The sequence below is a fragment of the Prionailurus viverrinus genome, chromosome D2 (assembly GCF_022837055.1).
Source record: "Prionailurus viverrinus isolate Anna chromosome D2, UM_Priviv_1.0, whole genome shotgun sequence".
Classification (NCBI taxonomy): Eukaryota; Metazoa; Chordata; class Mammalia; order Carnivora; family Felidae; genus Prionailurus; species Prionailurus viverrinus.
In genome coordinates this window covers 35849302-35873015 of record NC_062571.1, presented here as the reverse complement: position 1 = coordinate 35873015, position 23714 = coordinate 35849302, and the positions used below count along the sequence as shown (strand labels likewise).

General features: G+C 39.2%; 1 protein-coding gene and 1 long non-coding RNA gene across 8 annotated transcripts in view; one reads left to right on the top strand and one right to left on the bottom strand.

Moving 5' to 3' along the window:
* The window catches only part of KAT6B (lysine acetyltransferase 6B), a 195807-nt gene that overhangs the window by 134911 nt on the left and 37182 nt on the right, over positions 1 to 23714 (bottom strand). The window lies entirely within an intron of this gene.
* Positions 593 to 23714, top strand: part of LOC125148071 (uncharacterized) — a 28297-nt gene continuing 5175 nt past the window's right edge. Inside the window, exons 1-3 of one of the 2 annotated variants that reach the window (XR_007145406.1) lie at positions 593 to 803; positions 901 to 975; positions 6683 to 6877. This is a non-coding gene — a long non-coding RNA (uncharacterized LOC125148071). Of the gene's footprint in view, positions 804 to 900; positions 976 to 6682; positions 6878 to 23714 lie in introns of those variants that run through there. The other variant, XR_007145407.1, reaches the window with a different exon arrangement.

Below are 23714 nucleotides of genomic sequence, written 5' to 3'. Positions count from 1 at the left end.
CCTAACCCATTCCAGGCAATGTGCGCCAACCCATTCCAGGCTACATGTGCCTGCCTAGCCAGGCTGACATCATGGCCCAAGGCCAGACACCAAGGACCAAGCACAGAGAGGCAAGCATCCCACTATTCATGGCTGAGATCCTGAGCCAATAGTGTCTGGTCACTCGTGTGAAGACTGTTAACCCATCTCCCCATTTTCTCTCAGTCTCAGATAGAAGAGACTGCCTGCAGAACTACTGTATCCCTGACCTGGCAAAACAAACCCCAGAGCATTGGGTAACTCTGCTGACTCGATCCTGACAGGCCCAGCCGCCAAGACACAGTCCACGTGACACAAGTCCCCTGTCCCAGGGAGCAGAGGGGAAAAGGAGGGCTCTTCTCCTTCTACATCTGCACCATAAGATCAGATCAATAATTCCTCTGTGTCCAGCTCACCACTGTTTACACAGTCTCCCTTTCTTAATCTATAACCTACTGCTCCAGCCTGTCTAAGCTTCACCCTTCAGGCCCTCACAACTCACCCAACTGCCAGAAAGAGGGCCCAGAACAGTTGGGTTCCGAGTTCCCTGACTCCAAGCAGTGTTCAGTGAGCTCTGGTTAGTGGCTCAGTAGGAAGCACAGGGTTGTAGATGGGTCATAGACTGGTGGGAACATACACTTCTCTGCTATAAGTTCATGATTTATTTAGCTAAAAACACAGAGCATGTAAGGTGGCTGTTCAGTAGCAGTAGATGCAACCTGTTTTTCTGTGGCTTTTCCTTCGCCCTTGGGTTTCCAACTAAGAGCACAGCAAAGTGAACTCAGGTAGGGTCTTGCCAGTTGGGAGGGGGAAAAAAACTGGATTCTTACTGTGACTTTTAAAAATCTGGCTTGTCTAACAATCTCTGTATTTCTGTTTAAGGGAATATTTACCTCCATTAGACACTCTTGGTTGTTGAGCCAAACTCAGCATTATCAAGAATTCCTCCTCACCTAGGTAAGGGGGCGCATGGGTGGGGAAGGGTCCATGTCCAATGTCCCTTCCTCCAGCATTCCAGAGTCCTGGGAAAGTCCATCTCCCAGAAGTGGGGAAGACCCGAAGGGCCTGCTCAAACACATCTGGAACTCAGCAGGACTTCTTGCACACCTGAAGAAATCCCAATCCTACCTCAACCCTCTCTCAACCAAAATTAATCTTGTATGTCAGAGTTGATATGAAACTCTATATTCCCAGATATAAACAGTTCCTCTTCGTACTGTTATGGACCCAGTACTCCTGTAAAGCACTGAGGACAAATCCTGATGATAATGCCCCACGAGGCATTCTGTGCTCAAGGACAGAGCTCACCCTTTGGCCTATCAAAGCCTCTCGGAAACTCAAATAGAAAGCTCCTTGAGGGGACCACCTAAGTTCCACTCACCTCTGACCTCCACAGTTAGTATGATTCTTTATACACAGGAAATATTTTCTAAATATTTGTTCAATTAATTATACTGGAATTATTTTTGGAATGAGTATTTACCTTCTTAAAAAAGTTCACTTCTAATATATTTAAGTCTGATAAACTCACATCTTCATTAAAGAAGTCTTTCCCTATGGCTAAGAGCAATACTATCCATTATCAATTTCAAATTTAACCTGCCTCAACTTCCCAACCAAAAATAAGGAAACTTGAAAGCCCAGGATGCCATTATACTAAATGGACATTTTCTACATGCTCTAGATCTGTGCTATCTAATATGGTAACCACTAACCATGTGTGACTAAATTCTAATTTTATTTTTTAGTGTTTATTTATTTTGAGAGAGAGAGAGAGAGAGATAGCAGGAAAAGGGGCAGAGAGAGACTCTGAAGCAGGCTCTGCCCTGTCAGCACAGAGCCCAACACAGGGCTCGATCTCACAACTGTGAGATCATGACCTGAGTGGAAATCAAGAGCCAGAAACTTAACTGACTGAGCCACCCAGGCACCCCTTAAATTCTAATTTTAAAGAAAATTTGAAATTTAATTCCTCAGTCTCACTAGCCACATTTTAAGTGCCCAACAGCCACATGTGGCTATCTTGTTGAACAGTGTAGACATTGAAGATTTCCGTCATTCTTTTGATCAGCTCTGCTCTAGACGCATCATAAATCTTGGAAACCTAAAGAACTCTTAGCTTGAAGCCAGTATCAGATCATCAAAGTCCCATAATTAAATTTAAAAATACACTGCTCCTTTAATCAAAACAACAGAAGGAAACACTCTCACTGATGAGTAGAGCTTTTATAATAATAGATTTGTCTCATCATAATGAAAAATTTAAACGCAGCAAAATTCTCATCTATCTCTGTTGCCAAAATTAATATGCTATATAGAGGGTAACGCATACTTGGAGTCACATGAATCCTTTCTTTGGACAGATAACATTTCTAGTTAATGGTCATTTAGGGGGCTAATTTGTATATAACCCTTAATGTCCTAGGTTGAGTAGAGGGTGCAAACATCTAGGAAATTTTCAATCCAGGGATTTCAAAATGTATGCATACAAACCCAAAACATCCAAGTCCTCTAAGAACTCAAAATCTGAAGCTAGGAGCAAGGTTGCCATGAGTATGTTAAGAAACTGTGAATGAAAACAAAGCCTCTACCTGGGGCATCCCCCATCCCACACCTCAGTAAATGCCAACATTCCTTAAAAGATAAAACACACATATAGGGAGTAAAAGAAAAAGGATCTATTTCTTTTGTAGACTTCTAGGACATTAAGACTTTCAAGTTAAAAGTCCCAGGCAGCAAAGTTACACCACACTGCAATGAAAAAGTTTCTCCCCCAGAGTGAGGCAATGAGAGGGATAATAAGTGCACAATGAAAAATAAATCAAAACCCAGGTGGATAACGATGTACAGAAGGGGAAGCCTGGAGGTAAAAACCAAGATAACTTATCCAGGAGTGTCAAGGTATAAAACAGTGCATTAGGAGTCTGAATTTTACACATGTTTCTAAGTATTTGTGTGTTCTCATTGGGTTGTCCATGACACTGTCTAATAAACTGAGCTTTAATTGGCCAGGGTCATTCACTAGTTCTCACAGAGATGTGCTCTACCTTAAGGACAACTCTAGCAAGTCACAAACAACTCCAATTTGTTTTCAGCTCAGGTTTATGCTGGATCCTAAGGCCTATGACATCCTACTAATGTAAAGGTCAAAGGAAATATATGCCTCAAATACTGCCAGAAGGGCAGCTAAAGTTATTAGCGGTGACCAACAATTGGGAGCTTAGTGATGTCATCCCTTTCATCCCTTCCTTTCCCCTTCATACTACCTCATAGTCCTCAAACAGTGATCATCCTTTTCTACCTGACTCCAGTGTCCTTGAACTGCTATTTATCATCATGGAATCAAACTGTATTTTCTCCTCTGGGAACACACATGTCGTGTGACAAGACAGGAAATCCTTAGACCATGATGGGTACAACCATATTAGACTCATGTACTGACCTTGAATTTACTGGAAAATTTTAAGTGGTAAAAATTTCACCAAGGTAAGAGAGGAACAAATGAGAAGTATTTTTCCCTTCCACTTTACACATTCACTATTTCAATTCTGTCACCAATTGTTTGTAATCTTTTTATAAACTCTCAGGAACTCAAGAGAAAACAGTTCGTGAGTCACTCTCCCAATAGCATATAAATTATGAGAAATATATTACCATATGCACACTATCATTCATTGAAAATTTTATTTAGCTGTTTGTAATAAAAACCCATATGATCATCAAAAGTATATTTTAAGCATGTTATAGATTCTAGTACAGATTTCTTAAAATTCAAAAGAAAAGTATGCAGACAAAAAAAAGTACTAATATATCAACCTTCAAGAGGTTTCAAGGTTTACAATATTAAAAAACAAAATGTTAAAAGGCTTAAAATACTAAAAACAAAATGTTTTAACTAGAATTTATCAGATTTACTAAAAAATTTCTTTACTAAGACATTAGAGAAGAAATTAACTTTTTAAACAAAGACAGGTTTTTAAAGTAAGCAATCTTACAAAATGTTTATCTAACAGAATCCAGGCATACTGCTACAGCATCTCTATTGACATACCTAAAAAACCACAAATTACTACGAAATAGGTCTGTAAACATGTGGCCCACGTAGAAAAGGTCTTTAACAAAGAACGAATTCTTTCTAAATTACGTCAGGACTCACGGGGTGGAACAACAACTGGTTACAGACGCATAGAATTAGTCACATACTAAGTAATACCTCACTAATAAGAGAATATGTCTAAATAGCACACTTCCCCCCCCCAACCCCCACAAAACTTTATCATCAGAGGCTAGAATTAAGAGGTACAGGGACGAGTTCCAAGATATCAGATAAGAGGATGTCTACAGAATGAAATTATCGTTAAATATTAACTGAAAGTCAAACATGCAAGAAAATATAAAATATGCATCACACAGTTTTATAATGAAGTGAAGGAAAAGGGGCAGTGAGCTAGATTCCTATTTCTCCTAGTAAGAGGAGAAATAAGAGGAATCTGTTCAAACAGGGAAGGGAGGAGAGCAGAGGAAATCTTGAAGAAGGGGCAGGGCTCCGGTTCTAAATGAAGTGAAGAGGAGGAGGATCTGGATTCCTGCAGCCGGCAGATACATCCATCCAGACCAGATCTCAGCTTCAGGCAGAGGGGTAGAGGAGGGGGAAAAAAGGTTCTTTCTGATCCTATTCTCCCAACCATGTCACCCACCAAGGGTCTACATTAAGACTGCTTTTTTCTTTCTTTTTTTTTTTTTAATATTTATTTTTGAGAGCGAGAGGCAGAGTGCAAGCAGGAGAGGGGCAGAGAGAGAGGGAGAACAGAATCCGAAGCAGGCTCCAGGCTCTGAGCTGTCAGGATAGAGCCCGATGTGGGACTCGACCCCACGAACCATGAGATCATGACCTGAGCCGAAGCCAGATGCTTAACTGAGTGAGCCACCCATGTGCCCCATTAAGACTGCTTTCAAGGTCAACCTCAGCAGAAAGCTCAGTGTCAGGAGACCCTCTGATGTCTAATACTCCACCCCTACATGTGTGCTAGCTAGTGCATGCCTGTAACAGAGTTTCATACATACACCCTGCCTGAGATAACATACAATTCTTTTTGGTATAATCTGTCAATTACTAAAAAATATTACAGAATTAATCCCAGGCTGCTGTGATCGGAGCCCCGCTAGAGTTGGGCAACATTGCAGCTCTAAGATACCTGGTCAAAATCTCACATGCATTAGGCAGCTCCACGAAGTTCTTCTTCCAATATGCTCCACTGATTCAATATCACTTATTTCTCATTGTGAATTATTATTTAATAGTCATTATTTTGTATAATTTATAATTAAGTTACTATCCTATGTTATTAAATTTTTTTTAATTAAATTATTAAGCTGCTTTTCAGTCTTTGTAAGCCTAGTCAAGGTGGCTCCATCCTCAAGAGATGATACATTTGCCAAAGAGAATATGAAAGGACTAGGGTAACAATCATCCTGGTTTTCCTAGGACTGTCCAGGTTATAGCACACAAAGTCCTGCATTCCAGGAAATCTCAGTCCCAGGCAAACCAGGACACTGGTCATCCTAGATAAGACCCAGACATGGGTAACTGTAAGATAATGTTGCCCTAAGAAGAGCAGCTACTGTGTAGACTGATACAAACAAACCCATTCCCACCACCTTCTCCTTTGCATTTCTAACCAAGAAGACTGGAAAGCTAACTTCTTGACCTCCGTGACTACCTGCACTACGGATAGCCATGTGACTCAGCTCAGGTTAATGGAATATAAGCAGAAGCCCCTGGTGGGAAAGGGGTTCCCTCATTTCCTGATAAGAAGGAAAAGCCTCACCAAGAGAAATCTTTTGCTGTTACCCTTGGCCCATTCCCTCTGTTTCCTGCTAGAATAGAGTCATTTCCTGATAAGAAGGAAAAGCCTCACCAAGAGAAATCTTTTGCTGTTACCCTTGGCCCATTCCCTCTGTTTCCTGCTAGAATAGAGAAGTGATGCCTAGACACGAAATTACTTCTAAGAACATGAGGAAAACCTCTATACTAAAGATGGTGAAGGGGAGACATGCACGGGCCCTGGGTCTGGATGACACTGTGACAGTACAGGCAGCTGGCTGTGCCAGCCTCGGAGTTACTCCCCACAACTGCTGCAAGAGACAAAGAACTCCCACATGTTCAATCTCCACTGAAGCTCTCCATTATTTGAGGTGGGCATATCCCTAACTTACATTATCTGTGAGACTTCTTAAGAGGCAGCTACCTCTTAAGAGGTCTGGCTATTCCAGACCTAAAGATAGTCATGGAAAAGAACTTAAAAGAGCAAACTGTTCTCTCTCTCTCTCTCTCTCTTTTTTTTTTTTTTTTTTTTTTTTTTTACAGCAGGTATGTATATTTTACCAAGGAGGTTTAAAAAAAAAAGAGCTCAGGGATGAATAAGGCTTGGGCCAGACATGGGTTAGGGGTGTTTGCTGGGTATACAGCTGGGTCATTTTTAAAAAGCTGAAATGTGAATAGTTTGTTTTCCATGGTCATGAAATAGGTGTGAATGTCAAGTCTACAACCTCAAACTGGCCTCTTCAAAGTGTCAGCCAGTTTTCTTAGATATGTTCCAATTTGAACCAACAAATGCTTTTTCTTTTAAAGCTTCAAAAAGATACTAATCTTTCCACTTGGCAGATGAGAAGACTATGGCTCCAAGATAAAGTGAAAGACCCAAAGTCACGTAGTTTGAAGGTGGAGGAGCCAGTATCCAAATCCAGTATCAGCCGGAAGACTGCCCCTGCCTCTGCCCCAGGGCTATGGGGAATGGACTAGGATGTCTTAAAACGTGCAACATCTGCCTAAATGAGGAGAGGGTAATTCGAGGCTACACAGTGGCACATGCATCTTTATCATGGTTTCTTTTAAAAAAATATGTTTCAAACAAGTTTGATTTTATTATAAAGAGGCTTTACTCTTAAAGACTTAAAAAATTATATGTATTAGATAATCAGGTATCCTGTGGATAAAAGTGAAATTTCTTAATGTTAATTATTTTATTTTTAAAATATTTATTTATTTATTTTATTTAGAGAGAGAATGTGAACAGGGGAGGGGCAGAGAGAAAGGGAGACAGAGAATCCCAGGCAGGCTCTATGCTGATAGCACACAGCCCCACGCAGGACTCAAACTCGAGTTGTGAGATCATGACCTGAGCTGAAACCAAGAGACAGACACTTAACCGACAGAGCCACCTAGGTGCCCCCAAAAGGTAACCTTTCTCTTAATATATTTACTAATATAGGGGCGCCTGGGTGGCTCAGTCGGTTGGGTGTCCAACTTTGGCTCAGGTCATAATCTCACAGTTCATGGCTTTGAGCCCCATGTCAGGGTCTGTGGAGACAGATCAGAGCCTGGAGCCTGCTTCAGATTCTGTGTCTTCCTCTCTCTCCACTCTCTCTCTCAAAAATAAATAAACATTTAAAAATTAAAAAAAAAAAGATACTAATATAGAGGGCTAGCTGCTTGGTGGCTAGTTAGCTCAGTTAGGTAGGATGTGGCAGGAACACCAACATCGTGGGCTCAATCCCCAGAATAAGCCAAGAGGGAGCAGTTTTTGTATTTAAAAAAAAAAAGATATTTACTCATACAATTATTACTTAAAGGAAACAAAATGAAAAGTAAAACTGCTCAGAATATACAGTAATAATGAACAGGCCCACTTCCTAGGCTAATCCTTGAAGGTCTGTATTCCCTGTTCTCTCCTCTGCAACCATCATCCTTCACAGACTCCTGGCTCTCAGAGCACACAACTTAGATTAGAAATGTCTCTGCATTTTGATTCATCCTCTCAACCCACACAGATGCTGTTCTTACCTCACTTAGCATCTCAATCCATGCCTCTAATCTTTCCACCCCACAATCAATGTTCCGCTCTTCCACCTGTGTTGTACCTAAAATATAAATCCTTCCTCCTCTGCCTTAAAAGCCTATTTACAGGGGTGCCTGGGTGGCTCAGTCGGTTAAGTCTCCGTCCAACTTGGGCTCAGGTCATGATCTCATGGTTAGTGAATTCCAGCCCCACATAGGAATCCGGTGCTGACAGAGCCTGGAGCCCGCTTTAGACACTGTGTCTCCCTCTCTCTCTCTGCCCTTCCCCTGCTCATACTCTGTGTGTGTCTCTCTCTCTCAAAAATAAATAAACAAAAAAAATTTTTTTTAAGTCTATTTACAAACTAAGGTCCAATTTTTTTTTTCTTTTTGCTGGACACAACTCTACCATCTTTTCACAGCTTCATTTTCCAACACACTTCCCTGAGCCATACACTGTGTTTGGCCATCTGCTACTTAGCACTGGTCATAGATACGGGTCTGATCACACCTCCAAAACTCCAAAACTCGGCTTGCTATTCCCTCTGCCTAGAACGCCCTCCCCATTTCTGGGCTATCTGGTACACTGTGATACTAACTTGCAACCTAAAAGTTCCTCCCTCTGGGGAAAGTCTTCCCCAACAAAACAAAATTCTTTTTCTGCTCTCAAGGTAATTTGTTCCCTACAAGCCCAGGCACTCAAGACACAACATTAGCATGAGTTGTATGGTTAGTTACTGATACACCTTACTAGACCCTGTTGACCACTATGTACTATATCCATATTAGGTACTCAGCGAATATGAAATATCTGATGAGTCACTTATCTGATGAGTTAAGTGAACCCCACTAATCCTGGAGTTTCTTAAGGTAAAGAGTGGTGTCTTACTCATTTCTATATTCCTAGTACAGGCAAATCTGAGATGCCCAATAAATGCTAAACTTGTTATCATCAAAGTGCCTCACAAAACTGTTTCCACCGGGGCACCTGGCTGGCTCAGTCAGTAGAGCATGGGACTCTTCATTTAAGGGTATGAGTTGAGCTCCATGTTGGGTGTGGGGACTAGTTAAAATTAAAAACAAAAAACACGGGCACCTGAGTGGTTCACTTAGTTTAGTGTCCAACTTTGGCTCAGGTTATGATCTCGTGGCCTCTACGTGGCCTCTACGAGCTGTCAGACTCTCTACTGACAGCTCAGAGCCGGGAGCCTGCTTCAGATCCTATGTCTCCTTCTCTCTCGCTCTCTCTCTGCCCCTCCCCCGCTCATGCTCGGTTCATGCTCTCTCAAAAAATAAATATTAAAAAGTCTTAAAAACACACACACACACACACACACACACACACACACACACACACAAAGCATCTCCATTTAGTTATGATGTAATGCCACCCCTTTCTGTGAATTGAGAAATAGTATCATTCAAGAAAATTTCAATACATGTATTTCTGACTTGTCTGAAATTTTTCTTTTAATATAAACAGTATGCATGCATTATTTTTACAATCAGGTGTTTCCCTTTGGGGGAAGAGAAGAGAGGAGTGGGAAGAAAGACTGTCAACGGTATTACTCATTGTTGACTATATAGGATTAGAATCCAAAATAAATTGTCCTTAAATTCAGAAAAAGCAGGGAAAAAATTCTTTCTTCTCAAACTTCTATGCTTCCCTATCTGACAATGAAAATCTTAAAAACCCCAACTTTCTCCTTAGCTTCTAGGATATTTAGAACTAAATTATTCATTCCAGACACAGGGTTGATCTTGTTCTTTCATCTTAATTATTTTTGATGCTCTGAAAAACAGATTATTATATAAAAAATATTTTAATGACCTAAGTGACCTAAAATCATTTTGGGATGCAGGAATAGTATAACTACATGTAATAGATGAAATTAGACTGAATCATTTAATGCAGCTCAATCAAAACTGTAGTAAAACCTTGAAAAAAAATTAGTCCTCTCCGAAATCTTGGCAAAATCATCCCCCCTTTTCTAAATTATTTCAATACATTTTAATAAGCTTTTTCATTTCAGTTGAGATCTTTAAACCATTATTATTTAAGCATCACTTAAAATGTTCCTTTGTAGGGGTGCCTGGGTAATTCAGTCAGTAAAGCATCCAACTCCTGATTTTAGCTCAGGTCATAATCTTGTGGTTCATGAGATGGAGCCCCGTGCTGACAGTGCGGAGCCTGCTTGGGATTCTCTCTCTCCACCCCTCCCCAGTTCATGCATGCGCGCTCTCTCTCTCAAAATAAAAAACATAAATAACTAAGTAAATAAATAAAATCTTCCTTTGTAAAGTATTAGGCTGCTCATATTGACACACGAAACCTCAGCATTATTCTGTTCCCAGAAACCCTTGTGGTTGGTTTAATTTTGCCTTGGAATAAAAAAGGTCTACTTAAATTGAGAAATAATTCTTTATGGTAACTACAAATGCAATAACTCCTCAAAATAAAACTCTGCCTTGGTACTTAAAGATGCCTAAGAAATAGTACTACATAAATAAATAAATAAACAAACAAACAAATAAATAAATAAATAAGTAAATGAGTAAATAAATAAATAAATAAAGATTAGCTTTTAATAACAAGTCTTTGTGTGAAAAAAACTAATGCCAGTCACAAAGAAAGAACACTTCTATGTATCTTCCACATTCCCTACATAACAGAGCAGACATGCTCCTAAGAAGTTGAAGCTTATTTTTCTACTACTGTAGTAGAAACATGGGAGATACATTTACATTTTCAGGGCAAGGTTGACATGAAGTTGCAAGTGTAAATATTTGTTCCCTTTTGGTTTATAAATTTCACTATGATAAAATTCTGTATATAGAACCACTAATTAAAAAGGAATCTATTTGCCTAGCAGGGTGCTTGAGGTTGTATGTTTATTCGAGATGAATAAAATGGTACACACTAGTAAGGAATGGGAATTAGAATTTTGAACTTTATTGGTTTAACAAGTTCCTCCTGGGAAGGAAAACAAAGTTCATTTGTCAATTCTAAGAAGCTCCTTCAGATGATAATTTGTGTGAAGATGTAGCAGTATAGTAAAAATTAGTATCTCCTCCTGACCTTGAAAGGAAGGTTGAGATGTTATGAAAAAACAGCAAATTAAATATTTTAGAAAAAAAAAAGACAATTTTCCATTACTTTGATTTTTAGGGTCACTTGATATCACCATTTAATGGCACTCTAGTAACAAGGCCCCTCATTGTTCGAGACTGCTTTAATGTGCAACTCAGGGAACCAGCTAAACAAAATTGATTATCACATAACACATTCAGATGAAAAGCCAACACTACTATTCTCTTTCTTCTTTACTAATCTGGAATCTAGACCTTAAGCCCAAATTGATTTCTTATAATAAGCACCACTGCCACAAACAACTCACAGTTATTAAGTTCTTACTATGTGCCAGAAACTGTTTGAAGCACTCTGTGTGTATTAACTAATTTAATTTACCAAACAGCTCTGTGAAATGAGTACTATTATCACCAATGTATTAAATAAAACATTTTAGAAGTTTAAAGCATATACATCTCACACAGAGGATTAAGTTCTCAAGATAAGTAACTTCCCTTACTGCTAATAAGTCCAGGGCTCAAAAGTGGGGAGTCAATGCTACATAAATTGGTAGTAAGTCCTCCCCTCTCCTCTAAGCTCCTACATGGCTTTCCTCCTTTGTCACTGATGCTCCTTTCTCTTACCTGTCCTGGGAATCTGGCCTCAGACCTCTGCTCTTCCGATCTACATCCTTGCCCAGATAAGCTTATCAGCCCCATTCCAGCTATACACTCATGGGTCTCAAACTTGTATGTCTAGTTCAGACCTCCTACCCAAGATCCTGACTATCAAACTGACCACCGTGGGTCTCTATCTGGATGTCCAACAGGCCTCTCAACTTTATGGCCAGATACAGAACTATAGATTTCTTTGGCTCCCAAGTCACATTTCTGCATCAGCTTCCAGCCTTCCCTACCAGTAAACAGCATCATTATCCACCCAGATGCATCCTCCCTCTACATCCTACATCCAATTCATTATTAAGTCCTGTTGGTTTTATCTTCAAAAAATATATTAAATCTGATCTCCTCTCCTTCCACTCTGCCTGGATCCCCACACTACAGTTTCAAGGGCCATCTTTCTGTCCCTCTGACACCCTTAGCTTGTCTTCAACTCATGGCTTTTGCCACAGCTACTGCTTCTGCTTGCGACACTCTTCCCTGAGGCAAAGCTGCATCTTCAGTTTCACCCAGGTCTGAACTCAAACATCACCTTCCCAGACCAGTCCTACTGGATCTTTGGAGCACCTATCACTTAATACTGAAGGAATCTTATGTTTGTACTTGGTAATACATTTAATGTAAGCTGCTTGAGAGTCATGTCTGTCCTCCTCACTCCTACTGCCTAGAACAATGCCTGGCACAAAGCAAGCACTTTAAGACTGAAAGTAGGGGATGACTATGAAGTCAACTAAGAAAACACTGACTTATAGCCCATCAATCATTAAAGAAATAAACAACACAAGACAGCCAACAGTAGCCACCCAAGTGAGTTTGTCTTTTGCTTTCTTACTCCCATGGGAACTGCAAGATTTCTGTTTACAACAATCCTCTGCATGGCTTTCCAACTTTTGATTGTAATTCAAAGTAAAAAATATGTTTTATATCATGACCTAGTATATACCTATTTAACTGAAACAGAAGTTCCATGAGACATTATTTACCCTTTCTACATGGGTAAGTACATGCTATTTATTCAGTTTGTTTGTTTGTTTGTTTGATGATAGTAGTCCTTTATTTCACTGATTACACAACAATCTAATGGGAGAGAATTCAGTTTGAAGAGCACTAATCCCATGCCTGCATTTTGGTTTTCTGGGTAAAGAAAGTAAATTTTCTGAAAGAAAGAAAGAAAAGAAAAGAAAAGAAAAGAGAAAAGAAAAGAGAAAAGAAAAGGAAAGAAAGAAAAGAAAGAGAAAGCAAGAAGAGGGAGGGAGGGAGGGAGGGAGGGAAGAAGGGAGGAAGAAAGGGAGAAAGAAAAGAAATTTTCTGCCTATATGTGCTAACTTCGAATTAGTCACTTCACCTCCCTGGGCCTCCTCTCACCTGTGAAATAAATTCCTGTGGTAACTACCCATAGAGGGGCTGACTTGAGTAAGGCAGACTGGGAGTGAACGCACTTTAGGAAGGGTAAGATTCTACTGGAATTCAGTCCATAACTATCAAGGAGCCGCAGGGAACAACTTCTACCTCCTGCTTGTCCCCTTGGCCACCACATCCAATCCATTAACAAGCTGTCTGTTCCATCTCCAAAACATATTTCCTGATCTGTCCCCCTCTCTCCCTCTCCAGTTACACCCCAGTGTGTGCAGCCATCATCCCAACAGCCTCCTGCGAGCCCTCCTGCCTCTTTCCCCTCCATAACTTCTTCCATACCTCAGCCTCAGTGACCTTTAAAGTTTTATTTTGAAAATGTTTCAACTCTACAGTAAAGTTACAAGAATATTACAATAAACACACATATCCTCTTAACAACTTGCCATCTCTGATCCCTCTTTTTTTATTGAACAATTTGAGAATAAGCTGTAAAGATCACAACCCTTCACCCCTCTTAAGAACAAGGACATTCTCCTCATAAAGACATTGGATTATCAAATTCAGGACACTTAACATTGATATAATACTGTTATCTAATATTTGATGTATAGTCAAATTCTGCCATTTGTCTTAATAACATCCTTGGAAGCCAAAAAAAAAAAAAAAATCCAGTCCAGGGACACACATTTCATTTAATTACCATGTCTCTCAGTGATGTTAAAAACACAAATCGGACTATATTGTTCCCCAGCTTTAAACTCTGCTGCCCTTCTCTGGGTCTCTCTGCTATAGCCACATAAGATGCCTTTTTCTTCCTCAAACACAAGCACTGAAGCCTTCCCTCCTTAAGCTCTCCCCACAGGTGACCCCTTCTCATCCTTTCATCTCTCCTCAGGAACTTTCCAGAGCATGATGTCTACAGCCTCACTCCTTGGTATTTCTCTCTCACTTTTCTCTTGATTTCTTTCATGTCACTTGCAGTCTATAATTACCTTGTTGGTTTATTTGTTTATCATCAACTGTCCAAGGAAAATCTAAATTCCATGAAAGCAGGGTGAGAACTCTGAGAACAATGCTTGGCTCAGAGTATGCAGTCAATAAATATTTTTGAATGACTAAATGAAAGAATTAATAAATAAACTGCTAAAAAACCAAAGTGGTCATTTCAATGACATCCCTGGGTAAGACTGCACACTGATAGATACAAGTCAATAAGACCCCTTCTCTTCCACAGGAAGGACAGTAGATAGTATATAGTCACAACTGGGAAGGATTCAACATTAACAATCGCCCTAAGGTGAGCACTGTGAAGGTTACCAAGGTGAATAAGACCAAGATGGATTAGGGGCACCTGGGTGGCTCAGTTGGTTGAGCATCTGACTTCGGCTCAGGACATGACCCCACGGTTCATGAGTTTGAGCCCTGCCTGCATCAGGCTTGCTGCTGTCACAGCACAGAGCCCACTTTGGATCTTCTGTCCCCGTCTCTCTCTGCCCCGCTCACACTCGCACATCCTCTGTCTCAAAAATAAACAAACATTTAAAAAAAAAAAAAAAAAGCCCAAGAACACACACCAGAACCAGGTGGTTTATAGTGATAGAAAGATACACATCCTCAGCCTGAAAGGGAAGCCTGCAGTGGTATAAAAAAATTATAATAATAATTTAAAAAAAAAAAAAAAGGACTGGTTTTGGAGTCAGAAGATGGGGTCTGACTCCTGTATGTGTGACCCTACCTCTCTGGGCCTCAATTTCCTCATGTTTAGTGAGGATAATGTCTATTCCTTAGCCCATCTGAGAGAACAGGGAAGCAAGAGAGTGAGTGCAGGCCTTTTAAACCTAAAAGGAAAATAGGCTCCTGAACAGAAACGTGGAGGACGTAAATTATGGCACACAACTGGGCAACAGTAAATTATCCCTTATTAAAATTTGTTTGTTTATGGGGGGGGGAGGAAAAAAGGGGGGAGAGGCAGAGAGAGACCACAGAGCGGATGATAAAAATAAGGTTAAGACATATTCTCTATCCTCAGAAAAACCATTTGACAAGTAAAACATCCATTCATGATAAAAACCCTCAACAAAGTAGGTTTAGAAGGAACATACTTCAACATAATAAAGGCCATATATGAAAAACTCACAGCTAACATCATCCTTAATGGGGAAAAACTGAGACCTTTTCCCTTAAGGTCAAGAATAAGACAAGAATGTCTACTCTCAACACATTTATTCAACAGAGCACTGGAAATTCTAGCCCCAGCAATCAGATGATGAAAAGAAATACAAGGCACCCAAACCAGTAAGGAAGAAGTAAAACTTCCTCTATTTACAGATACCATGATACAGAAAACCCAAAAGACTCCATCAAAAAACTGCTAGAGCCGATAAACAAATTCAGTAAAGTCACAGGACACAAAATCAATCTACAGAAATCTGCTGCATTTCTCTCTACCAATAATGAAGCAGTGGAAAGAAAAATTAACAAAACAATCCCATTTACAACTGCACAAAAATAACAAGATACCTAGGAATAAATCTAACCAAATGGGTATAAGACTTATACTCTGAAAACTATAAAACACTAATGACAGAAATTGAAGGCAACACAAATGGAAACACATCCCATGCTCATGGACTGGAAGAACAAATATGGTTAAAATGTCCATACTAACCAAAGCAAAATGTAAATTTATTGCAATCCCTATCAAAATACCAACAGTATTTTTTCACAAAACTAGAACAAAAAAAATCCTAAAATTTGTATGGAACTACAAAAGACCCCAAATAGCCAAAGCCAAATGATTGAAGATCTAAATGTGAGACCTAAAACCATAAAAATCCTAGAAGAGAGTATAGGCAGTACCTGCTCTGACACTGGCCATAGCAACTTTTTTCTAGATAGGTCCCCTGAGACAAGGGAAATAAACACAAAATTACACTGGAACTACATCAAAATAAAAAGGTTCTGCACATTGAAGGAAACAATCAACAAAACTAAAAGGCAGCTTGCTAAATGGGAGAAGATATTTACAAATGACATATTTGATAAAGAGTATCCAAAACATATGAAGAACTGATACACCTCAACACCCAAAAACCAAATAATCCAATTAAAAAAAAAAATGGGCAGAAGACATGAACAGACATTTCTCCAAAAAAGACACATGAATGGCCAGCAGACACATGAAAAGATGCTCATCATCACTTATCAAGGAATGCAAATCAAAGCTACAGTGAGATTATCACCTCACACCTGTCAGAACAGCTAAAATAAAAAACTCAAGAAACAAAAAGTGTTGGCAAGGATGTGGAGAAAAAGGAACCTTCTTGCACTGTTGGTGGGAATGCAAATTGGTATAGCCACTATGGAAAACAGTATGGAGGTTCCTCAAAAAGTTAAAAATAGAACTACCCTATCACCCAGCAATCACACTACTGGGTATTTATCCAAAGAATACAAAAACACTATTTCAAAGGAATGTATGTACCCTTATGTTCACAGCAGCATTATTACAATAGGCAAGATATGGAAGCAGCCCAAATGTCCAGGGACTGATAAATAAAGAAGTGGTGTGTATATACACACACACACACACACACACACACACACACACACACAAATAGAATATTATTTCTCTGTAAAAAGAATGATATCTTGCCATTTGCAACAACATGGATGGAGCTGGAGAATATAATTCTAAGTGAAATAAGTCAGAGCAGGACACATACCACATAATTTCACTCATGTGGAATTTCAGAAACAAAACAAATGAGCAAAGGAGGAAAAAAGAGAGAGATGAAGAAACCAAGAAACAGACTCTTAACTACAGAAAACAAATTGCTGGTTACCAGAGGAGGGGGTGGTGAAATAAGTGATAGGGATTAAGGAGTGCCACTTGTCACGATGAGCACCAGGTAATTAAAATAAAACTTAAAAAAAATTTAATTTAAATTTTAAAAACGACATAGTCTCCATCTCTATTGCCCATAATGTCAAGGCCCACAGAACTGAGGAGTTATAGGTAGTACCAATGAGACAGACAAACAGTAACGCTACAATAGTTCAGAGGAGAAATTACTAGAGGTGAGGAGGCTGTCAAAGAAGAAGTGAACAAGTTCTCACAAAAGGAAAAAAAAATTCCGTAACTACATACGGTAACAAATGTTAACCAGACTTGCTGGGGTGACCATTTCACAATATACACAAGTATCGCATCATTATGTTGTACTCCTGAAACTAATATAATGTTGTATGTCAATTACACCTCTGTTAAAAGAAAAAAAGCAGCAGAAGAAGCAAAAAGGCTGCTAGAATGTTATGGCCGTGTAACATGTGGCCACATGAGGGGTGTATCTCTGCTAATTAATACTAGTGGTAGTTTTCTTCTAGTGCTGCTGGTTCTAGTCTCGGCCTGACGCGCACATCCATGCACCGACACTGCCAGTACAGGAGGCACATCTAACTTCCAGTTGAATGTGCAGCACAAGTTCTGGAGTATGTGGTTACTTAGCAAACACTCTGCTACATGGATCATGACATAGGACAGTACAAAGGAGAGAGGAAGGGCTGTGGAAGAATCCTCAGGAACATGAGAAGGATGAGCTTACAGAAGAAACAAGCAGGCTCTGGCAGCAGAGGATACATGGACAAAGCCTGAAGAATTAAAGAGAAGGGTGTTTGAGATGAACTCTTGTTTCCATTTGCTTTCCAATGACTCAAAGGCTGATCTTCACCCCTAAGTTCAAAACCAGTTTTTAGAATGTCAGACATTAAAAATGACTTTTGGGGGCGCCTGGGTGGCTCAGTCAGTTAAGCCTCTGACTCCTGGTATCGGCTCAGGTCATGATCTAACGTTTCATGGGTTTGGGCTCTGCGCTGACAGCGTGAAGCCTCCTTCGGATTCTCCCTCTCTCTGCCCCTCCCCCACCCATGCTATCTCCATCTCAAAATAAATAAACTTAAAAAAAAAAAAAGACTTTTGTTTCTATTTGACTCTATTTTTTTTTCCATCTGCAGATATCTACAGATTATCCTAGTAAGATTGTTACAGTATCAGGCAGTTGGCTTTCTTACACACCTGAAGTATCTGATTTATTTTAGACCTTCCTAATAATCACTGTATATCCCACAGGGTTAGGTATAATACAATCTCTTCTTTCAACCAAATTCAAGTCTCAAATAGTTATAAATCCTAATGTCTTTTATACTACAAACGTTCATATTGTTTAATTTGCTTCATTAGCTCATAAAAGTGTTTCACAGGAGAAAAGAAGCAACTAAAATAATCTCTTTCAATAGACAATTTAAAGTTCAAACAAGTAAAATGAAAATGAAGAGATAAAATGGATCTATTTGAAATTAGCAGGTATCTGATTGGGAGACTCACTGGTCATCATTAAATAGATTCTTGACTTCCCTCATCCTAGATCAAGATACAGAGTAGCCCAAGTGAGCAGCTTTCAAGTGTAAAATGCAAACCAAAGTCTGAAATTCCAATTAACTAACCTGCCCTTAGGACTTTCCATTTCAATCTCACATTTAAAATGTCTATATGTTGGGGTGCCTGGGTGGCTCAGTTGGTTAAGCGTCCGACTTCAGCTTAGGTCATGATCTCAAGGTTTGTGAGTTGGAGCCCAGCATCAGGCTCCCTACTGTCAGCACAAAGCCTGCTTCAGATCTTCTGTTCCCCTCTCTCTCTGTCCCTCCCCCACTCCTGCTCTCTCTCTCTCTCTCTCTCTCTCTCTCTCAAAAATAAATAAAACATTTAAAAAACAAAACAAAACCAATAAAATAAAATAAAATAAAATAAAATAAAATAAAATAAAATAAAATGTCTTTAGGTTACCTTTAACACAGGATCAGAAAACATGATTCACATTCACTCATTCAACAAGAGGTGAGCAAAGAAGTAAGGTCTCTGTGTTTGTGAAGCTTTCCCAACTGGAGGGGACAACTGAAGTTAAAAAGTAACCAGACCAATAAATATATAGACTATAAGAAGGGCTAATAAGAAAAAGTATAGAGCATTTCATTGGAATTACTAAATGGACTTCATTTAGATGGGAAGTTCAAAGAGTTCTGGAAAAGCCTTTTTAAAGAATTACTTTTAGAATGGAAAATATTTGGGGCACCTGGGTGGCTCAACTGGTTGAGTATCCAACTCTTGATTTCAGTTTGGATCATGACCCCAGGGTCATGGGCTAAGTGTACAGTCTGCTTAAGATTCTTTCTCTCTCTCTCTCTCTCTCTCTCTCTCTTCCCCTCTGCCCCCACTCGCACTCCTGGGGCGCCCAGCTAGATCAACTGGTAGAGCAGGTGACTCTTGATCTTGGGGTTGTGAGCTCAAGCTCCCCAACGGAGGTAGAGGGTAGAGTTTACTCAAAATAAAAAAAAAAAAAAAAGAAGAAGAAGCAGCAGCCACCTGAAACAGTTTGCAGACATTGAGATAGAATCCATATAAAAATATGGTAGATTTTAGGGGCGCCTGTGTGGCTCAGTCGGTTGAGCGTCCAACTTTGCCTCAGGTCATGATCTCACAGTCTGTGAGTTCGAGCCCCGCGTGGGGCTCTGTGCTGACAGCTCAGAGCCTGGAGCCTGCTTTGGATTCTGTGTCTCCCTCTCTCTCTGCCCCTCCCCCGCTCATGCTCTGTCTCTCTCTCTCTGTCAAAAATAAATAAACATTTAGAAAAAAATTTTAAACATGGTAGATTTTCACAGCTAGAATTTGCCAAGAAACGGCACCACTGAAGCATGCTTTAATTTCCAGAATATTTGTGAAGATAATCTTAAAAAACAATTCCACTAGTCTATCATGCATCTTCAAATGTAGACTCTGCCATTAAATTAGAACACTTCTAACATCAAATGTTGGGATAAGATATTTTCTTCCACTTAAAACATTAGGTCAAAAAAATTCTGAAGCATTCAGCCAAACACTCAAAAAACCATTGCTTTAATCACTTAGTTAATTGAGCAAAAAGCAAAAACGTTTTTGTTCAATCATTTCCATCAGAACAGAAAACAGTGTCAAAAGAGAAGAAGGCTTTCACTATTGCTTTGTTGAATACCTGGATTAGACTGACCACCCTTTAAGATAGTCTTTGTGTGCTTCAAAACTCAAACCAAGCCACACAGAGCAGCTGCTCACTGACCAACTGGTCTACAGAATTCAATGAACGACAAAAGGTTACCTTAATTCAATAAGATAATCAGCACACATTTCATTTACCCACCACCCAGAGTCTAACCATCTGCAAGGCGGCAGAGCCAAATGCCTATAAAACAACTGGCAGCGTGCAGACATGTCCTCGTGTCCCTCATGTCAATGAAATTTCTCTCTTAGCAACAGCTAAAAAGAAGCTGAACTTTCAGAAAATCAAGATATCATGATCCAACAACTTGTTAGTAAGTTATTTTGAGTGCCACTGAGATTTCCAGGCCAGATGGGTAATATGTTTTATTCAATTGAGTCTTGTACTGGGATAACAAAATGTGAGGCAGACTCGATCTGGATCCTTTCATTGTTCAAGAGGCAAAGCAACCTAGTGGCTTCCAAATAACAGCAGGAACAATATAGCAGGAAAGAAAAGAAAGAAAAAAAAAAACCCAAAACCTCAGCAAAACCTCAACCACAAGAGCAACATCAGAGCAAAAAACCAGCGACAATTTAGACTGCGAAATCTGACATCTGCCTTAGGCCAGGATACCATTCAGCTCTACATGCATCTGTAGTGATCAAAACTACCAAATAATAAAGATGGCAATTCAACATAGAAGAGCATTATAAGCAGAATTCAGTAGAGAAGTTTATTTTCTTTCTAACACTTACATCAATGGAGTCAGTGTTTCCCAAGTATGGTGACGCTTTGAGGTGATCTGAATCACACAAAATCATAAAGCTATTCCCTTTTTAATTTTCTTTCATATTCTCTCATTAAGTCAAGGAGAAAGTTTCAGTTTGGTGCTAATATGTCTTTAACACCTCTGTAATGTTTGCCAGTGTTCCTTTGAGAGAGCAAGCCTCAGGCTCAGAGTCCTGGCAGATAAAAAGATCCAGCCACATTTTAATAAAACTTTGAAAGTAACTTTTACGGTTACCTTCTATTTATGACAACGGATGCTTGTTTTCCACTTATGGTAATAATAAAATTTCCTTTTTCAGCAGATCTATTAAAGAAAGTGAGGTGATTTAATTTTTAATTAGTATTCTAATTACATTTCTTTTTCCAAGTTTACATTTTTAAAAAATTTCAAGCCTACAGAAAAACTAAAGTAGTACACTCAACGCTTATATTCCCTTCACCAAGAGTCACCACTTAACATTTCTGCCTCATATTTTTATCTACACCTGTATCTATACTTATACACACGTATTTTTACACACACACATTTTTGTTATAATTGTTGTTGAACCATTTAAAAGCAAGTTGCAGCAGCATAACATTTCACCATTAATATTTCAGAAAGCGCATCCTAACTTACAAGGATGTGATCATAGAGAACCAAATGCCATTAGCACATGAAGCACATTAACATTAATGTCTTTTTTTTTTTTTAGGATTTTATTTTTAAGTAATCTCTACACCTAATGTGGGGCTCAAACTTACAAACTCGAGATCAAGAGTCACATGCCCTACTGACTGAGCCAGCCAGGAGCCCCATTAATGCTTTAATTTCCTCTAATATCTGATTCAAATTCAAATTATCTAATTATCCCCCAATATCTGGTCCAGAAACCAAAGTTACTCATGGCATTTGGTTTGTTATAGCTCTCTTAGTGGGGTAATCTAAAAGAAAACACTAAGAAAATCATTAATACAGACAATATATAAAACTGGCAAAAATTGTGAAGGAGGCACATTTTACTTCAAAAACAATGAATTGAGTAATGGCTGGAGGGGAATGAGGGGGAAAATAATGTAAATAATTAATAAAGAAGAAAAAAAAGACCTCTGCTATTAAACTAAACTTATATTTATAGCACACAAAGCTATGAAGGAAAATATTTAAGACCTTCTCTTTTTTAGAGGATCTTGAACAAAGACAAAAGTCAAAAGATCACTGTCAGGTCATACAGTTACATGTCAAAATGCGTTTCATTAGAAACTCCAGAGCTGATACGTGTTCAAAATAACTAACTCGTCTCTTCTATTGAACACTGTGCTACGTGCTTAAACACATTATCTCATCAAATCCTAATTGATGGTCCCATGAAGAATATTTTTTTATTCCTATGTTACAGATAAGATGACTGAAATTCAGGGAGTTTGTATGGGCCATTGTTTTCTTTCTAGCATTAGAACTTTCCCAAGAAGAATGCACTCATACTATGTTAATTAAAAAAAAACAACAAAACCTTTTTAAGATTTTATTTATAAGTAATCTCTACACCCAACTCACAACCCCAAGATCAAGAGTCACATGCTCTATTGCCAGCCAGGTGCCCCTCATACATTTCTTATGCATCTTAAAAAAAAAATTCAAAATAACAAAAAAACACCAAAGTATGGATCTATTTTTTGTTATACACACACACAAAATATTTATTTACAACTGCTTTAAAAGGGCTTCGGAAAAAATTTTTAAAAAGTGGGGGTGCACCGGGGTGGCTCAGTAGGTTAAGTGTCTGGCTTTGGCTCAGGTCATGATCTTGCAGTTCATGAGTTCGAGCCCAGCATCAGGCTCTGTGCTGACACCTCAGAGTCTGGAGCCTACTTTGAATTCTGCCTCTGTTGCTCTCTGCCCCCTCCCCCACTCATGCTCTGTCTCTCCCTCTGTCTCTCCCTCTCTCTCTCTCTCTCTCAAAAATAAATGACCACTAAAAAAAATTTTTTAAGAGAACTATCTCCAAAGCAATTAAAAAAATTTTTTTTAATTCACAAAAGGAGGCTTGGAAGAATACATACAAATCACTAATTGTGGCTATCTTTGGAAAGCTGTTTTAGGGGAAGAACATGCAGGGCTCTCTCCCCGTCCTTCTCTGCCCCTCTCTCTCACTCTCACACACACACACACACACACACACACACACACACACACACACAATCTGGTCCCCTAATATAAGCATAACAAAAGGATTGGCAATAGGGAATAAGCTTACTAATAAGAACATTTCTTTACTAAACAGACATGTTTATAAAATGTTGGGGGTACATTTACTAAGACTGAAATTTAAAAAATGTTTTTAATGTTTATTTATTTTTGAGAGAGAGAAAGAGTGTAAGCAGGGGAAGGGCAGAGAGAGAGGGAGACACAGAATCCGAAGCTGTCAGCACAGAGCACGATGTGGGGCTCAAACTTACAAACTGTGAGATCGTGACCTGAGCCAAAGTTGGACACTCAACCGACTGAGCCACCCGGGCGTCCCAAGACTGAAATTTTAAAATATGCCAGGAAAATGTACTATTCAAAGCACTTGTCACTCATTAAACTAAGAATATACTGTGAACATGTGGGATGTTAAATATTAAGAAACTGGTTAGTATAATTAATGATATTAAAGATTAAAAGAGAAGGGGGGCCTGGGTGGCTCAGTTGGTTAAGCATCTGACTTCAACTCAGGTCATGATCTTGCAGTTTCTGGGTTCAAGCCCTGTGCCGGGCCCTGTGCTGACAGCTCAGAGCCTGAAGCCTGCTTCAGATTCTGTGTCTCCCCCCTCTCTGCCTCTCCCCTACTCACACTCTGTGTCTCTCTGTCTCTCAATAATAAATAAACATAAAAAAAAAATAATAATTTTAAAAAAAGATTAAAGGAGAA